The 17,623-nt window shown below is 41.1% G+C and overlaps 1 protein-coding gene across 1 annotated transcript in view; it reads right to left on the bottom strand.

Annotated features, from left to right (window-relative positions):
• LOC120538737 (spectrin beta chain, non-erythrocytic 4-like) overlaps positions 1-16,527 on the bottom strand; it is a 461,881-nt gene extending 445,354 nt beyond the window's left edge. Inside the window, exons 1-2 of the mRNA XM_039768162.1 lie at positions 16,446-16,527; positions 16,099-16,266 (exon numbers count right to left, since the gene is read on the bottom strand). The gene's annotated coding sequence lies outside the window, so the exon portion shown is untranslated. The remainder of the gene's footprint in view (positions 1-16,098; positions 16,267-16,445) is intronic.
• Between the last annotated feature and the right edge of the window lie 1,096 nt (positions 16,528-17,623).

Raw genomic sequence — 17,623 nt, 5'->3', positions numbered from 1 at the left:
GGTCACCACGGTGAGGATTGCGCTTGATCCTCTGATCCTAGCTCTAATTAGCACACTTGAAGGGAAAAGATCCGATTATCGTGCTCGATTCACCAAAGGGGGACACTTACATGGGAAAAAGTGGGACACAACACAAAAATGGTTGAGACGCACTACTGTGGTGGAGCAGCTGATTGTAAAGCTGAGAGTTATGAGACATTTTAAGTGGTCAATGTAAAATGTGTGATCAGAAAGTATATGGACTTGGTGAAGATGTTTTAAATGCATCAGCATAGCAAAACGCAACTTATTTTTTAGGAGTACACACTGATACAGTGCATTGCCATACCCACCACACGACAAACCAACTCAGGATCCCAGGTTAGGACCAAAGTATAGCCATGCAATGGGTGATACCTCAGCAGCACACTAGTTCAGATGGAGTGGAACAGTGTGAGGTTTTTTTTATGGTGACTGGAGTGCCAATTCTGCCACCAACTCCCAAGTTTTTCCCTGCAGGTTGGTTGGCCTACATGCAGGGATGGATGCAGATTAACATCATACCCAGGATGGAGCAATTGCAGGTTAAGGGCCTTGTAGGATGTTCAGTAAAAGGTTAAATTTAAGATACTGTTTGATTTAAAACAGCTCTGAATTATTGCTGTACTGAACGGACAGTGCTTCACAGGATTCCTTACATTTTGAAAATAAACAAATTTTAATGATTTAAGGAAGTGCCTTCTGGGGAGGGCAGTCCCTATGACAAATGCCTTGTGGCTGACAGCAGTTTCAGGAATTAATTGCCTTTCAAATGACTATATGGTTGAAACACAAAACTATCTTTAATTACGGTTTGTCAACAATTCAATTATTTTGGTTATATTCACATTGTACAGTAAGTACAAGCAAAGCAACAGAAAACATTTTACTTATGTTATCCAAATTGTAATTATACTGATAGCATACGGTGGCAGCAGAAAGTAAGAAAGATTGTAATTATAATAGCAAGTCATGGTCTTAACCCATGAAGGAAGAAATTAAATAAACAGTGGCCAGAGAATGAGACAAGATTAGAGAATTAGAAATATGTTGAGGGAGTCAAAAACCATAATTTTCACATACCCTAAGCCAGAACACTAAACGTAAATCAAAGTCATGGAACGGAAAAGAAGTCATAACCACAGATAACTTAACAATAATAAGACAAAGGGTTTTTTTTGCTTGTTTGTTTTGACTTATCCACAAACATGGACAGTTAGGAAGTGTATGACTTTGACCTTTATACCACAGGTTCTTAAACTACGGGCTGCATGTTATCCGAATTCTGGTCACAGAGTTGTGACAATTGTACTCAATGGGAAAGGGTTAAGCAAACAGACCCACACCTGTGATTCGCCAAGAGTAATCGGGTGACAATATCGGTAGCGATTTTCAATGGAGGACCACGCCCAGATGGTGATCGGCGGCGATTCTGCCAGGGAGACAGGGGATAATGACTGGCGGCGCTTCAGGCTCTCAAAGATACAAAAAAAGTAAAGCTGGATTGCAAGAAAACAAAGTTTAAGAACCACTGCTTTATACTGTCGTGATAAATGCGCCACATGTTGCAAACTACTGAACACCCTGCCTAAAAACAACTCAGCAACCCTGCATCTCAAAGAGCAATGGCAAAACTCATAATAAAACAAAATGGCACGGCAATTAGGGAATCCAGTAATCGGGAGCATGGGATTCCCAGACATTTTTCATTCCCGCATTCCTGGGAATGAAACTGCTGTAATTCCCAGGTGAACGGTAACGGCCAAGCTCACATATATAACGTGTAAAAGTACAAAAATCGATCAAGAAATAACAGAGTTATAGTTGAAAATAATTAAGTGGCACGGTTTTTTGGCCCACTGTGTAGTTTGTTGCCGATTAATTCAGTCAACAACAGACCAGCAGCAGTCAGTCTTCCAGCTCCCACTAATGCTTAGCACAGGGGACTGGGAGGAGTCTGCACTCTGCAGATACGATTGCAGGGACGGGGCAGACTTCATTGACATCTGTGGCATGTGCTGTTGACAGTACAGGCTGGTGTCAAGTTTCCAACTGGAGCAGAGCTCTGGTCCATTCGGCATTCAGAACATCAGTTGTTTGTGTTTGAAAGCCTCATAGGAACGGTCGAGTTTGTCGAATTTAAAAACGACGGAGTTTGGCAGCATTTTTTGCACAACTGTGTCGCCTCCTTCAGTGGAGGCAGAGCGTGCTTTCTCAGCGGCTGGTGTACTCAGCATGAAGGTGCGCGCTTCACCTGGACGACCACACGCTCGACACATTGTGCTTTCTACGTTCTTATTACCGCAACTAACTAGATGCATGTACTTATATGACACCATGAACTGCTTGTAGTTAAGGTTAGTCTTTTACTGGTGTCAACATTTTGCAGTAGTTTTATTAAAAATAAGTGTTGCTCCTTCTAAAACCATTCACATGTGAGATGCCCGTGCACTGTGTCATTTCCGGAAGTCGGGATTCCCGGGAATGACATGCAGGATTCCAGAATTCCCAGGAATGGATTCCCTAACGGTAAGAATAAGTATTTTAAAAATAACATTTTCAAAAACATTCTAAATCAAAAAGTGGTCTGACAGTTTATTTTCTTTGACTTCTAAAACCTGTACAACAATATCTCTATTATTTTTAGAGCCCAAGAAAAAGGCCGAACAAAAACAAAACAAAGTCCTCATCATAACAGTAATAAAGTGATTCATTACAAAACCAAGACCATATCATGAAAGATTATAAAATCGATTGAATCATTTGAACATGGTCCAAATATTTTTAAAAATTTAAAATTCCTCTCTCAGAATATTTTTAAAGTATTGTAAATCAATATACCCTCACCTAAAGGATTATTAGGAACACCATACTAATACGGTGTTTGACCCCCTTTCGCCTTCAGAACTGCCTTAATTCTACGTGGCATTGATTCAACAAGGTGCTGAAAGCATTCTTTAGAAATGTTGGCCCATATTGTTAGGATAGCATCTTGCAGTTGATGGAGATTTTTGGGATGCACATCCAGGGCACGAAGCTCCCGTTCCACCACATCCCAAAGATGCTCTACTGGGTTGAGATCTGGTGACTGTGGGGGCCATTTTAGTACAGTGAACTCATTGTTATGTTCAAGAAACCAATTTGAAATGATTCGAGCTTTGTGACATGGTGCATTATCCTGCTGGAAGTAGCCATCAGAGGATGGTTACATGGTGGTCATGAAGGGATGGACATGGTCTGAAACAATGCTCAGGTAGCCCGTGGCATTTAAACGATGCCCAATTGGCACTAAGGGGCCTAAAGTGTGCCAAGAAAACATCCCCCACACCATTACACCACCACCACCAGCCTGCACAGTGGTAACAAGGCATGATGGATCCATGTTCTCATTCTGTTTACGCCAAATTCTGACTCTACCATTTGAATGTCTCAACAGAAATCAGACCAGGCAACATTTTTCCAGTCTTCAACTGTCCAATTTTGGTGAGCTTGTGCAAATTGTAGCCTCTTTTTCCTATTTGTAGTGGAGATGAGTGGTACCCGGTGGGGTCTTATGCTGTTTGAGCCCATCCGTCTTAAGGTTGTGCGTGTTGTGGCTTCACAAATGCTTTGCTGCATACCTCAGTTGTAACGAGTGGTTATTTCAGTCAAAGTTGCTCTTCTATCAGCTTGAATCAGTCGACCCATTCTCCTCTGACCTCTAGCATCAACAAGGCATTTTCGCCCACAGGACTGCCACATACTGGATGTTTTTCCCTTTTCACACCATTCTTTGTAAACCCTAGAAATGGTTGTGCGTGAAAATCCCAGTAACTGAGCAGATTGTGAAATACTCAGACCGGCCTGTCTGGCACCAACAACCATGCCACGCTCAAAATTGCTTAAATCACCTTTCTTTCCCATTCTGACATTCAGCTTGGAGTTCAGGAGATTGTCTTGACCAGGACCACACCCCTAAATGCATTGAAGCAACTGCCATGTGATTGGTTGATTAGATAATTGCATTAATGAGAAATTGAACAGGTGTTCTTAATAATCCTTTAGGTGAGTGTATAGTGGACTCATAAGTATTCTTACCCTTCATTTTTTTCATTTTGCTATCTTGCAGTCTTGTGCTAAAATCATTTCAATTCATGTGGTCAATTCAACTAACTGGACTGATTAGAAAACATATTCACGTTTTTACGAGATCCCAGAGTCAACCTTATAGTTGTGTATCACAGCAAAATCTAAGCCATGAGGTTGAAGGAATTGCCTGCAGAGCTTACAGACAGGATTGTGTTGAGGCACAGATCTGAAGAAGGGTACAAAAAAAATCCTGCAGAATTAAAAGATCCCAAGCTCTTCTTAAATGGAAATAGTTTAGAACAACCTTGAATCTTTCTAGAGCTTGATACTAGCCAAACAGAGCAATCGTTGGGAGAAGGGTCATGGTAAGGGAGGAGACCAAGAACCCAACAGTCACTCTGGCGGAGGTCCAGAGAACATGTGTGGAGATGAGAGAAACTTTCACAAGATAAACCACCAATATGTGCTTTATGATAGAGTAGCCAGATAGAAGCCTCTATTCAGTTAAAGACATATTAAAGCCCATTTAGAGTTTTCAAAAATGTACCTAAAGACCTCTCAGACTGTGAGAAACAAGATTCTCTGATCTAATGAAACCAGAATTAGTGCCATGTCGGAAGCAACGCTCATCACCTGTGAAATACCACTCCACCAGTAAAGCATTGGTGGTGGCATCATCATGCTGTGTGGCTGTGTTTCAGCAGCAAAGACTGAGAAAGTAGAGAGCTGAGTGAATGCTGAACGGAGCAGACATTCTGCACCCTGGACCTCAGACTGGGATGAAGGTTCACCGTCAAGCACAAAGCAAAGACAACATAGGAGTGGCTTAGGGGCGGCTATGGAAAATGTCTTTAAGTTGCCCAGTTAAAGCATGGACTTGAAACTAATTCAGAATCTCAGAAGAGACCTGACAATAGCTGTCCATTGATGGTCTCCACCCAACCTGACAGAGCTTAAGAGGATCTGCAGAGAAGAACGTCAGGAAATACAAAAAACTTTAGGTATGTGAAGCTTGTTGTGTCAGACCCAAAAAGACTCCATGCTGGAACCACTTCAACTGTGTGCTGAGTAAAGAGTCTTAAAACTTGTGCCAATGGGATATTTCAGTTTTGGATTTTCTTAATAAATTTGCAAAACTTAAAAATTATGTTTCAGATTTGTTATTCTGGAGTATTTAGTGTTAATTCAAATGATTTTACAACAAGTCTGTAACATTACAAGATTTTAAATTAGTGGATGGGTCTGTACAGTATACTTTCTAAATTCGTTGTATATTCAGCTTGACTTCATATAGTGCGCTGCTTATTTTTTCCGTTTACTAAAAAAATTTTCAAAGCCAAGAATCCATACGTTCTTTGGAGGAATTAATATTTTTACTGCTGCATGAAAGTGGAGTTGCACGGATCTTTTCCTCACCCTGTCAAAAAAAAAAGTCAACATGAAATAACACTGTAGTTTTAATAGTGTTTAAAGTAAAATTACAGGACGGTTGAAGACTTTAAGTACAAGAATGGTCATCCATAATGCAGCCTCTGTTTAACCTTATGAACCCTATACTATTATGTCCTCATTTTCAGTATACCATTGTAAGCTTACTTCCTAAGTCATTACTATCACTCAAATTTATTTGGCAGGTGTCTGTAAAGATTATATATCAGGTCACTGTACAAAATTACACTCATACAGTATTTTCAAAACTGAAGTACAGTTATAATAAGTGAACTGCTCAAGGTGGTGCTCAAGAGGTGGGAACCAAAGTTACAACCTTGTAGTCTGACCTGCAATACCGTCGCCAATACCTAAACATTACCTTACTAGGCCATGTCACATGCTTAAAGTTTCAACATTATCTCGACACAGAAGTTAAACAGGATTCAATCTAAAATGGTAATTCTTTTTTCTATGAAATGCCTATATTAAATACTAGTAGTGTGATGAGATCTCGTGGTACGAGATCTCACGAGATCAGATTTGTCTCACGAGAACATGACAATATTCTTGTGTTATTGGCATGATGGAGTGTGAGGGAGAAGTAAGGAGAGAAGATGCGCCTGCGACATTTAAATCGTTGGTGTGGCAACATTTTGGATTCCTTGTGGAAATAAGAAACGGCGAAAAAATGACAGACAAGACAAAGACAATTTGCAAACACTGTAAGAAATTAATACCGTACACCTCTGCTAACACAAGCACTATGCAAAAGCATTTAGAAAACAACCAATGCTCGTTACTAAAAGCTGCACCTGTGAAGAAAACAGAAAGCAATTCAGTTCGCATGAAAGGGCAAACAACCATAACAAATGCCTTTGCAACTAAACTTCCACCATCCAATGCAAGAGCCACAGCAATAACAAGAGACATCGGCGTTTTCATTGCAGCCGATATGAGACCATTTTCTTTGGTGGAAAATCTGGGATTTCGGCGACTCATCCACACACTGGAACCAAAGTATGCCATCCCGTCACACGCACATTTTACTCGCACGGTGGTCCCGACCCTCTACAAGGAGTGCAAGGTAAACGTTGTACAGGCTCTGAAAGAGGCAGAAACCATCGCCATAACTACTGACGGTTGGACTTCGAGGTGTACACAGAGCTAAATCACAATTACAGCCCACATTATCAACAGTAATTGGGAAATGGTACATTTTGTACTGCAGACGCGCCCACTTTTTGAATCACAAAAAGGGGCAAACGTCGCTGAAGTTTTACAAGAAGCTGATACCACAGTGGGGCCAAACCATTGCATCACTATTGTAACAGACAATACGCGTAATATGGATGTGGCTGTGCATGAGGCACATTTGAGCCGCACATCAAATGCTTCGCGCACACAATAAATCTCGCTGGCTGGCCTCGGTGTTGCGCGTGTCGCTCATTTGCTCGGGCGGGTCAGACGTGTAACTGCTTTTTTTCACCGGAGTTCGACAGCTGCCGCGGTACTGACGTCTAAGCAGAAGCTGCTACAACTGCCACCGCGCAAATTAATAATGGACGTCACCACGCGATGGAATTCATCATTGGATACGCTGGTTTGTTACCTGGAGCAGCAGGCTGCTATAGCAGCAGCGCTCACCAGCCCAGAAATAAGACAAAATGCCCGAAACATTGACACACTGGATACCTGCGACATTGTCAATGCCAAATTTCTTGTGAAGCTGCTGAATCCTTTAAAGACAGCTACCACTGTCTTGTGTGAAGAGAAGAGGCCCACAGTGTCTCTCATCGTGCCACTGAAGAACATGATAGAACAAAACATGGCACCAAATGACAGTGATTCCCTCACTGTGGCCGACACAAAGAGAGCAATTCTCAGCAATATTTCAGGCAGATACAGTGGGATGTATACAACCACCTGCTGGAGAGCACTGCGCTGGACCCAAGATTCCAGTCTCTACCGCAGCTAGACTACAACCAGCATGAGGCAGTCTTTCAGAGAATACAGAAAAGGGTGGAACAGTTGCAGCAAAACCAGGTATCATTGACTTGATTTTTTTTTCCCTAGAAGATTTATGTTTCCGGTACCAAATTTTAATGGATTTAATAGGTTCATGCGGTGTTTGTGTGTGTGTGTTGTAAACACGAGAGCATCAGAGTGAGTGTATTTGTGTTAAAAGAGAGAGGGGGACTGCTTTGCTGCTTGCTAATGTTAAAGCCAGTGTTTCTGCTGCTTAAAAGCCCACAGATGAGAAGAGTATGGAGTGCAAGGAAGAGGCATCAGCTCATTTTTCCACACATTGGGGGCGAGGGGGCTCTTGAAGCTAAAGGCGGAGCGGAGTCAGAATAGGAACCTGCTTCCAAGAAGACAGCACTTGAGGATCTGCTAGGGGACTCTTTCTCGAAGACAGAACAGCCCAGCAAAGGAATTGAGAGGGAAACTGAACTTTACAGAAGAGAGGCATCTATCCCACTTAGTTGCTGCCCTCTGACATGGTGGAGAGAAAATAGCTCCAAATATTCTTTGCTTTCTCCACTTGTCAAAGAATATCTTTCCATTTCCGGCGACCTCTGTTCCAAGTGAGCGTGTCTTTTCAACTGCAGGAGACATAGTTACTGTCCAGAGGTCACAATTGCTCCCAGAAAATGTAGACATGCTTATATTCTTAAAAAAAGATCATGACCATATCTTAGGCTGTTCTGTATAGGTCATTACCTCATTACCTAGGTCTTAGCGCTTTTTCCATGCTTAAGAAAATTTTGTTCATTGTTTTGCAATCTGAGTTTTAAGACAGCACTACTTTGATAGTTACACTAATTATGGTTAATTGCACGTAAAGGAATATTTGTTTTGTTTATTATTTATTTTTATTTATACTATTTAATTTTATTGTGCAATTAATTGCCTGTCAGTTTGTGGCAAAATATTTTGCAGTGTTTACATGTTATTACTGCATATCATTCATCAAAATAGAAGTTTTATTTCATAAAGTTGATTTCAAAATGGACATGCATTTTTTTGCATTTTGTGTTTTTCAGTTAAATAAAAGGCTATTTTTGCTATATATTTAAACATTGAGGATTTCTTTAAAAAAAAAGTCTAGACGTCTCGTCTTGTCTCATGGGAAAAGCGTCTCGTCACACCCCTATTAAATACTAAGTTATTTGGTACAGTGACAGCTCTTGCTTTTTACCTATTTGGCTGACGCCTTTATCCAAGGTGACTTACAAAACTTATGATACATTTGGTTACTCTTCTTTGTGGTATTCCAACTGGAGCACAGGCAGGTGAGGTGACTTGCTCATTGTCACACAGTGTCAGTAGCGGGATTTGAACCCACAAGCTCAGGAGTTTGCAGTTCCAAAGCCTTAGCCACTACCCTACACTGCCTGTTACACTGCATTTTTTGCTGCTCTAGGCAAAAGTGTAACTGTTGCACACAAACTATGGAATATTAATGGCAATTTCTGAGGTGAGGGAGGGTCCCCCATAGAGTTTCACAAGAGTTGTACACAAATGTCAGATCAAAAAGCAGGGCAGTGATCTGGGTGTAGAGAGATAGGGTCCCATTGGTAGGTCCCTGGTAGAATTTCATAAAGGTTGTATACAAATGTCAGATCGAAGAGAGTTGATCAGGGGTGTGGGTGATGGGGTCCCCTTGGTATTTCACCAGTAGGCCCCCCCCGTAGAGGTCCATGCAAGTCGTACACAAATGTCACATCAAAGTAGGGGGTGTGTCAGGAATGGGGGTACAGCAAGAGAAATCACAGGCTAGATGTCAATAAATATGCAATGTAACATTTAATATACTTAACCGAAAGCAGCCCCAAAATATGTCCACCCTAGGCGATCGCCAGTCCTGCTGACTTAAGTATTCTGAAGTTGACAACAAAAACAGAAATGTAACTTTATGAGGGTTACCTGGATTTGTTATGACAGCAGGTCCAGCCTCCAGTAATGCTAACACCACACTGATGGTGCATCAACAAAATTGCAAATATGATCTCATAACATTAAGTAAAAACATTCACACCACCACTAGAGTTTACAATTCAACTTGAGAGACTTCTGAAATATCTGCAGATCCAGATTTTCCCAATCAATGACCTATGGTATTGAAACAAGAAATGTGTCTGTCGCAACAGTTATGGATAATAAATATGTAACTTACATTTTTATTGGCATTAACGATTTTTTGTGATATTTTGTTCAATCGCTGCAGCCTAACTTACCACAATACTCTACTTAAATTAAAAGAAATCAATGTTATCTAAGAGGCGGCACGGTGGCGCAGTGGTAGCACTGCTGCCTCGCAGTTAGGAGACCCGTGTTCGCTTCCTGGGTCCTCCCTGCGTGGAGTTTGCATGTTCTCCCCGTGTCTGCTTTGGGCTTTGAAAGAGTCCCCAATATGTGGACCAGGCAGAAGTCTTTAATGTCTAGTATTATGAACCTTGTTATGGATCTCAATAGATAAAAGGCTCTTTCTGAAACCTTCATTTACATTTACATTTATTTGCTTGGCAGATGTTTTTATCCAAAGCAACTTACAAAAGAGGGGGTGGCGCGTGGTAGCACTGCTGCCTCGCAGTTAGGAGACCCGGGTTCGCTTCCCTGGTCCTCCCTGCGTGGAGTTTGCATGTTCTCCCCGTGTCTGCGTGGGTTTCCTCCGGGTGCTCCGGTTTCCTCCCACAGTCCAAAGACATGCAGGTTAGGTGGATTGGCGATTCTAAATTGGCCATAGTGTGCGCTTGGTGTTTGTGTGTGTCCTGCGGTGGGTTGGCACCCTGCCCAGGATTGGCTCCTGCCTTGTGCCCTGTGTTGGCTGGGATTGGTTCCGGCAGACCCCCGTGACCCTGTATTTGGATTCAGCGGGTTAGAAAATGGATGGATGGATGTTATCTAACCTTACACAGTGATTTTCTGACGTCAGGTTTTGACCATTATTATAAGGATTTACCGATACAGAAATAAAACAGGTGAAATTTAAATACATAAAAGAACCTAAGCAGACACTAAACATAATAAGTTCTAGAAATATCCAGCAACAGTTTCTGAAATAAAGAAATCTAAATACAAAACATAAAAAATGAATTGAAACATTGGGTGATGCACAAGCCAAATGATCTCTGAACACCCTCCCCCAAATGAAGACATTGTTGAGCACTCAGGCAGATCGAGAGGGTGGTCCTAATGAGTTCATACCACATGAAGACTTCCAAGTTGTCGCTCCCAGTTGCTAAATCATTTCTCCGAGGTATCTAATTTGACATGAAAGCAGCACAAGCTTCCTTACTTTTGTGTTTCTGTGTGTTGTAGGTGTCTGTATTTTTTAAATGTCATTATTAAATATATTTCTGTTCAGGCTGCTTGATTAATATTTACTAATTACGTCCTTACATTTCCTTCACAACTCAAATTAATTGGCATGGGTTAATTTCTTTTTGCATAGGGGATAGTTTTCAATTGAAATCCTCATCAAGCATAAAGAGTGCTTCCCAGTTATGTAGAGAGAAACTGAAATAACCTGCAGAGCAAATCATTTTTATTGCTACAACACCCATATGATCCTCCGAGTTGTGCTTGTGCTTTTTATTAAGGAAATTAAATGTCTACCTGGTTAAAGGAGCATTCATTACAGGCCATACGAACACCATGTTCCTAGGAGGTACTGTTCAACTTCTTTGTCTATTGATCAATGTTCTAAAGCTACTTAATCCAATTTTACAACTGTAATAAAGCTAGGGCTCAGCAGCAAAAAGGGGCAAGACAAGAACTAATCCTGAACAGGACAGTATTCCGTCATAGGGCACACCTACACACAAGCAGGTTAAGTGACTTGTTTTATTTAATAACCGTAGAAGAAGAAGAACGCATTGCGTTTATATATCGCTTTTCAAGACCCTCACTGTGCTTTACACAGAGAACGGGGAGCCTCTTCAACTACCACTAATGGGCAGCATCCACCTGGATGATGTGACGGCAGCCATTCATGCGCCAGTATGCTCAACACTGGTGGTGAAGGGGAGAGAAAGAAAGTTAGCCAATAAGAGACTGGGGATGATTAAGAGGCCAAACATGGTGGGCAGTTTAGCCTAGACAGCAGGATACATTCTACTCTTTTCAAAGGATGTCCAGGCCACAGACAGTCAGGACCTCAGTTTTTACATCTCATCCGAAGGACGTGCATCAGTTCTTACAGCACAGCATATCCGTCACTCCATTGGGGCGTTAGGGATCCATACACGGACCACAAGGTAAGCAACCCAGCTACCCTCACCAATACCTCTTCCAGGAGCAACCCAAGCTTTTACTAGATGGTCTCCCATCCAGGCTCAAGTATGCTTGGCTTCATGTAGATTAACTGTGTTGAAGTGCAAATGGTGCAATAAAGGTATCGCGCACACAAAATACAATGTAAAGTTGCATTTGCAATCCATCCATTTTATAAACCTTCTTAATCCTATGTAGGCCTGTGGGGAAGATGACGCTTATCCCAGCAAACATAAGACAAAACACAGAAACAATCCCTGGACAGGGTGCGTGTCCATCGCAGGGTGAACACAGGCCAAATTAATGTTGCCAGTCCACCTAACTTGCATGTCTTTGGATTGTGGGAGGAAACCGGAGTACCGAAAGGAAGACCACACAGACTGCATGCAAACAACCCAACAGAAAGGAACCAGGATGTGAACTCAGGTCTCTTTCTTTCAAGGCAGCAGAACTACCACTGTGCCGCCAGATCTAAAAATAAATAAAAAATATCCCATTAAAAAGCAAATACAGTGGCATCTCATACTTCTAACAATTCTTGACTTTGTTCCAGAGTTCCATCGCTAAATTTGAGAGACATTTGATCTGGAGTTTGAGTGTAAATGTAATCTGTTGTTTGCCCAAGTTCTCTCTCACTCTCCCTGTGAAAGCATTTTTTGTGTTACGCTGATGGATTTTTACTTTATTTTTGGTGTGTTTAATTATATATACAGTGGTGTGAAAAACTATTTGCCCCCTTCCTGATTTCTTATTCTTTTGCATGTTTGCCACACAAAATGTTTCTGATCATCAAACACATTTAACCATTAGTCAAATATAACACAAGTAAACACAAAATGCAGTTTTTAAATGATGGTTTTTATTATTTAGGGAGAAAAAATCCAAACCTACATGGCCCTGTGTGAAAAAGTAATTGCCCCCTGAACCTAATAACTGGTTGGGCCACCCTTAGCAGCAATAACTGCAATCAAGCGTTTGCAATAACTTGCAATGAGTCTTTTACAGCGCTCTGGAGGAATTTTGGCCCACTCATCTTTGCAGAATTGTTGTAATTCAGCTTTATTTGAGGGTTTTCTAGCATGAACCGCCTTTTTAAGGTCATGCCATAGCATCTCAATTGGATTCAGGTTAGGATTTTGACTAGGCCACTCCAAAGTCTTCATTTTGTTTTTCTTCTGCCATTCAGAGGTGGATTTGCTGGTGTGTTTTGGGTCATTGTCCTGTTGCAGCACCCAAGATCGCTTCAGTTTGAGTTGACGAACAGATGGCCGGACATGCTCCTTCAGGATTTTTTGGTAGACAGTAGAATTCATGGTTCCATCTATCACAGCAAGCCTTCCAGGTCCTGAAGCAGCAAAACAACACCAGACCATCACACTACCACCACCATATTTTACTGTTGGTATGATGTTCTTTTTCTGAAATGCTGGGTTCCTTTTACGCCAGATGTAACGGGACATTTGCCTTCCAAAAAGTTCAACTATTGTCTCATCAGTCCACAAAGTATTTTCCCAAAGGTTTTGGCAATCATTGAGATGTTTCTTAGCAAAATTGAGACGAGCCCTAATGGTCTTTTTGCTTAACAGTGGTTTGCGTCTTGGAAATCTGCCATGCAGGCCGTTTTTGCCCGGTCTCTTTCTTATGGTGGAGTCGTGAACACTGACGTTAATTGAGGCAAGTGAGGCCTGCAGTTCTTTAGACATTGTCCTGGGGTCTTTTGTGACCTCTCGGATGAGTCGTCTCTGCGCTCTTGGGGTTATTTTGGTCGGCTGGCCACTCCTAGGAAGGTTCACCACTGTTCCATGTTTTTGCCATTTGTGGATAATGGCTCTCACTGTGGTTCGCTGGAGTCCCAAAGCTTTAGAAATGGCTTTATAACCTTTACCAGACTGATAGATCTCAATTACTTCTGTTCTCATTTGTTCCTGAATTTCTTTGCATCTTGGTATGATGTCTAGCTTTTGAGGTGCTTTTGGTCTACTTCTCTGTGTCAGGCAGCTCCCATTTAAGTGATTTCTTGATTGAAACAGGTGTGGCAGTAATCAGGCCTGGGGGTGGCTACGGAAATTGAACTCAGGTGTGATACACCACAGTTAGGTTATTTTTTAACAAGGGGGCAATTACTTTTACACACAGGGCCATGTAGGTTTGGATTTTTTCTCCCTAAATAATAAAACCATCATTTAAAAACTGCATTTTGTGTTTACTTGTATTATATTTGACTAATGGTTAAATGTGTTTGATGATCAGAAACATTTTGTGAGACAAACATGCAAAAGAATAAGAAATCAGGAAGGGGGCAAATAGTTTTTCACACCACTGTAGGAGGGGGCAAATAGTTTTTCACACCACTGTATAACTCCTACCAATTAATCATGACATCCAAAAAGACTGTGGAAGCAACGAGGCCTAATACAAAGGTTGTAGTATCAAAGATTGAGGTTGTGAAGCCAACCGTGACACAGATGGGAAGGTGACAGGTTTAACACCCAGCACATGGTTTATTTACAGGGCAAAGTGCACAAATCTCCAGCACCAAGACACAACACGACACAACACAGTCCCTTCTTGCCGCCAGTCCATCCACCTCCACTCCTTTTCAGGCTTTGTCCTCTTCCTCCTGATTCTGGCCATTGAGTGGTGGTGACTGGCTCCCTTTATAGAGCTTTTTCTGGCCACACTTCAACGTGTGGTGGAACCATGGCCAAATAAGGCCCTGGAAATGTCTATGTGCCCTCTGGCAGTGACAATGAGCCCCGACAGGGTTGAGCTCGCATGCTCATGACCTGCGGCCCCACTGGAAACCAAGGGGACTGCCCTCTGTCGGCCCGGGGGAGAAACTGTCCTGGAAATACTCTCTTCCAGGTCCTTCCATGGTCAGGGCATCCCGGCCAGAGTCCACCACAAGATGAAAGAGGAACTTACCACTAAGTACAATTATTGGGCATGTTTATGGAAGGTGACTCCCCTTCCAAAGAGTAGCCTTTCTCTTCCTCTCCACCAGCCACACAGGACATCACCACTCCTCACTAAGGTACAGTAAATGCAATTTTAATTTTATTACAGTTTTTATGGATTTTATTTAAAGTTTGAATGATTTATTTAGGGCATTTAATGATGTTATTTCTACCTTAAATTGTGCGTATTTGCTGTTTAAGTTTAACGAAATGGTTATTGTTTAGCGTCTGGCAACGAATAAATTCACTTTACATTATTTCGAAAGGGGAAAATTGATTCGGACTTTGAACAATTGAGAGTTCAAACGGGCTTCTGAAACGAATTAAGTTCGAAGTACGAGGCATCACTGTACTTGTAGAGGGAAGTGAGAAACTGCAGAAAATAACTTAATACTTAGAAACAGTCAGTTTTTGATATAACGGAGTGTAGCAAGGGTAAAAACTTCATATTTTGTTTTATAAGTAATTGTGCACGGTCTCTTTATAAACTATTCTATTCAATGAAATGTGCATTGCAAACTTTAATGAAATAATTTAAAAAGTGCACGTTTACCTGCACTAGTTAAAACATCAGAGGTGTTTTATTAATCTGATTTATTAATCAAAGGTGTTTAATTAATTTGATCTTTGCCACTTACGGCATTCTAATTTGTTTTTCGTTATCGATTAAAGGCAATATAGAAATAAAATATTTGACAACTACCCCGTTAGGAAAAATGAGCTAGAGCTGTCAAACCTACGCTGCAGTCTCTGTGAAAACGATAAAGACAATTCCTGTGAAGCAGCAAATGCAAAAGCATCCTTTCACTTCACAACATATCAGACTGGGACCGTTCGGTGTATAAACCTGACTCGTTGAAAAAGAAGATTCTAAAGCTAGCTATAAAGACGATCCGTTTAGCATTATAATGTTGTGCACCCCCGCCCCCATATCTATAGCGAGGAATGCTGCCTTTGAACGCCAATCGTATGCCTTCTTATGGAATTATTTCCAACCCGTGCCACACATTTACTTATTTTATCCGCAATCATTGCTCGTAAGCTCCCCGCATTTGAGATGTCATTCAGGTTATCCTAGAGAGTAGAAAGACACGCCGCCCAGCGAAGTGTAAATCGTTCAACTGCTTTAGGTTGTATTGCAAATAGCTGCAGGCCCGTAAGCGCAAAAAATAATTCATTTCCGAAAACGGATTTAGTTAATACATAATGGGCATTCTTTGTAATGCAGAAAAAAACTGGGTTTTATTACATACTAGGAAAGGTCAACGTATAACATAAAAGGGTGAAATACGCTTGGAAAGTGCTAAGAATTTACAAAATATTTAAGATAAAAACGCAAGGCTCTTACCTTTTTATCCACGTCCTCGTGCTGGTGCTCTTATTGTGAGAATCAAATAATTTATTATTCCCGTAGGAGGCTAGATAATAAATTTAAGTGGAAAAAATCCACTGATGAGCTCCACGCTGTAAGAACCTGGAGACAGCATCCTGAAAACGACTCCTTTCAGCCGGAGCACTGGCGTGATTAAAAAAAAAGAGAGAGAGCGAGAGACAGACAGAGAGAGAGAGAGAGAGTGAGTGAGTGAGAGAGAGAGAGGGAGAGGGACGGGGGAGGAGGCAGTAAATATGAAACCCCCAAATAAACGCGTCACTTTATATTTTAAAAAGACTGGAAAAAGGAAAATCGGGATTAACCTTCATGCGTTTTCAGTGCGTAAGAACAGTAATTCCGTACGGTTTGCTGATTTCACCACAACGCGCAGCAGTCGGAGCATCCAGCCAGATGAGCAACGTAGGACGCTCACTATTATTTGAAAAGCGACCCGGTCTACGGAAAGCAAGCTCCACTAAAAACCGTGCGCGCAACAGCATTCTCCGCTAACATGCAAAGCGAAAGCTGCCTCCGTTAATATACGGTACACAGACGCACACACGCAGTCTGTCAGATTACAGTACATGCACTTTAAAGGCACAGACTTTCAAGCTATAATACCTTCTTAAATTAATAATTATTTCTATTCACACAATTTGCGCAAATGAAAGCCATCGCTTGTGTGCAGTTGTATTTATTTTTTAGATTTTTTTTACATCAAATGGCCTTAAAATACACATATACTGTACTTTGTATGTACGGGAATACACAGTTAATTTGAAATAATGCAACGGTATAAAAAGTTATGAAACTGGATTTTAGATTGAACGATTTTAAAGTTAAGTGTTTTGGCTATATGTGGGAACCAAACGTTTCAATGTGTTAGTTGTGAGGAGGTAAAGAAGTGCAAAAACAAATTAGAATTTATCTGGGTTATGGCATAAACTCTTTTAAGCACAATTATAGTGAACATGCACCTTTCATAAACAGAAATCATTACTGAGTACGCAACTCGTTTTTCTTTCCTCAAATACTATTTGTATTAGATTTCTATTAAGACAGTTTCTGACAAGATCAGGTCAGTCTTTTCGATATAGCTGCTTAGTATCAGTTTGCCTTGTTATATGGGGCACCAAAACTGCCCACAGTATATCAGACGTGGCTCTTCAAGTGCATCGTGTAGCTTGGACTTAAAGCTGTAAGACTGCCTGTTCGATCTGTGCATCTGCCTCAATGTTTGTACTTGAATATTTCACTTAACCTATATGTGTTCCATTTGTAATAAAATTTTGATTATTTTGGTGTCTTCCAAATGTAAAAAAAAAAGTAGTTCCCTCGTGTAATATTTATCATACAATTGCAAGAGGCAGACATCCAGCAAATACTGTGTAGACTTGACTTGAAAAGAGAAAAAAACAATGTGTTAGGGTACAAAACACTTTTTAGTTAAAGGAATACTCCATCCAAAAATGGTATTATTTATATGTTAAATATCCCATAT

This window comes from Polypterus senegalus, chromosome 11, assembly GCF_016835505.1.
Source record: "Polypterus senegalus isolate Bchr_013 chromosome 11, ASM1683550v1, whole genome shotgun sequence".
Lineage (NCBI taxonomy): Eukaryota > Metazoa > Chordata > Cladistia > Polypteriformes > Polypteridae > Polypterus > Polypterus senegalus.
The sequence above is the reverse complement of the archived record's forward strand: the minus strand, read 5'-3'. Positions and strand labels throughout refer to the sequence as shown.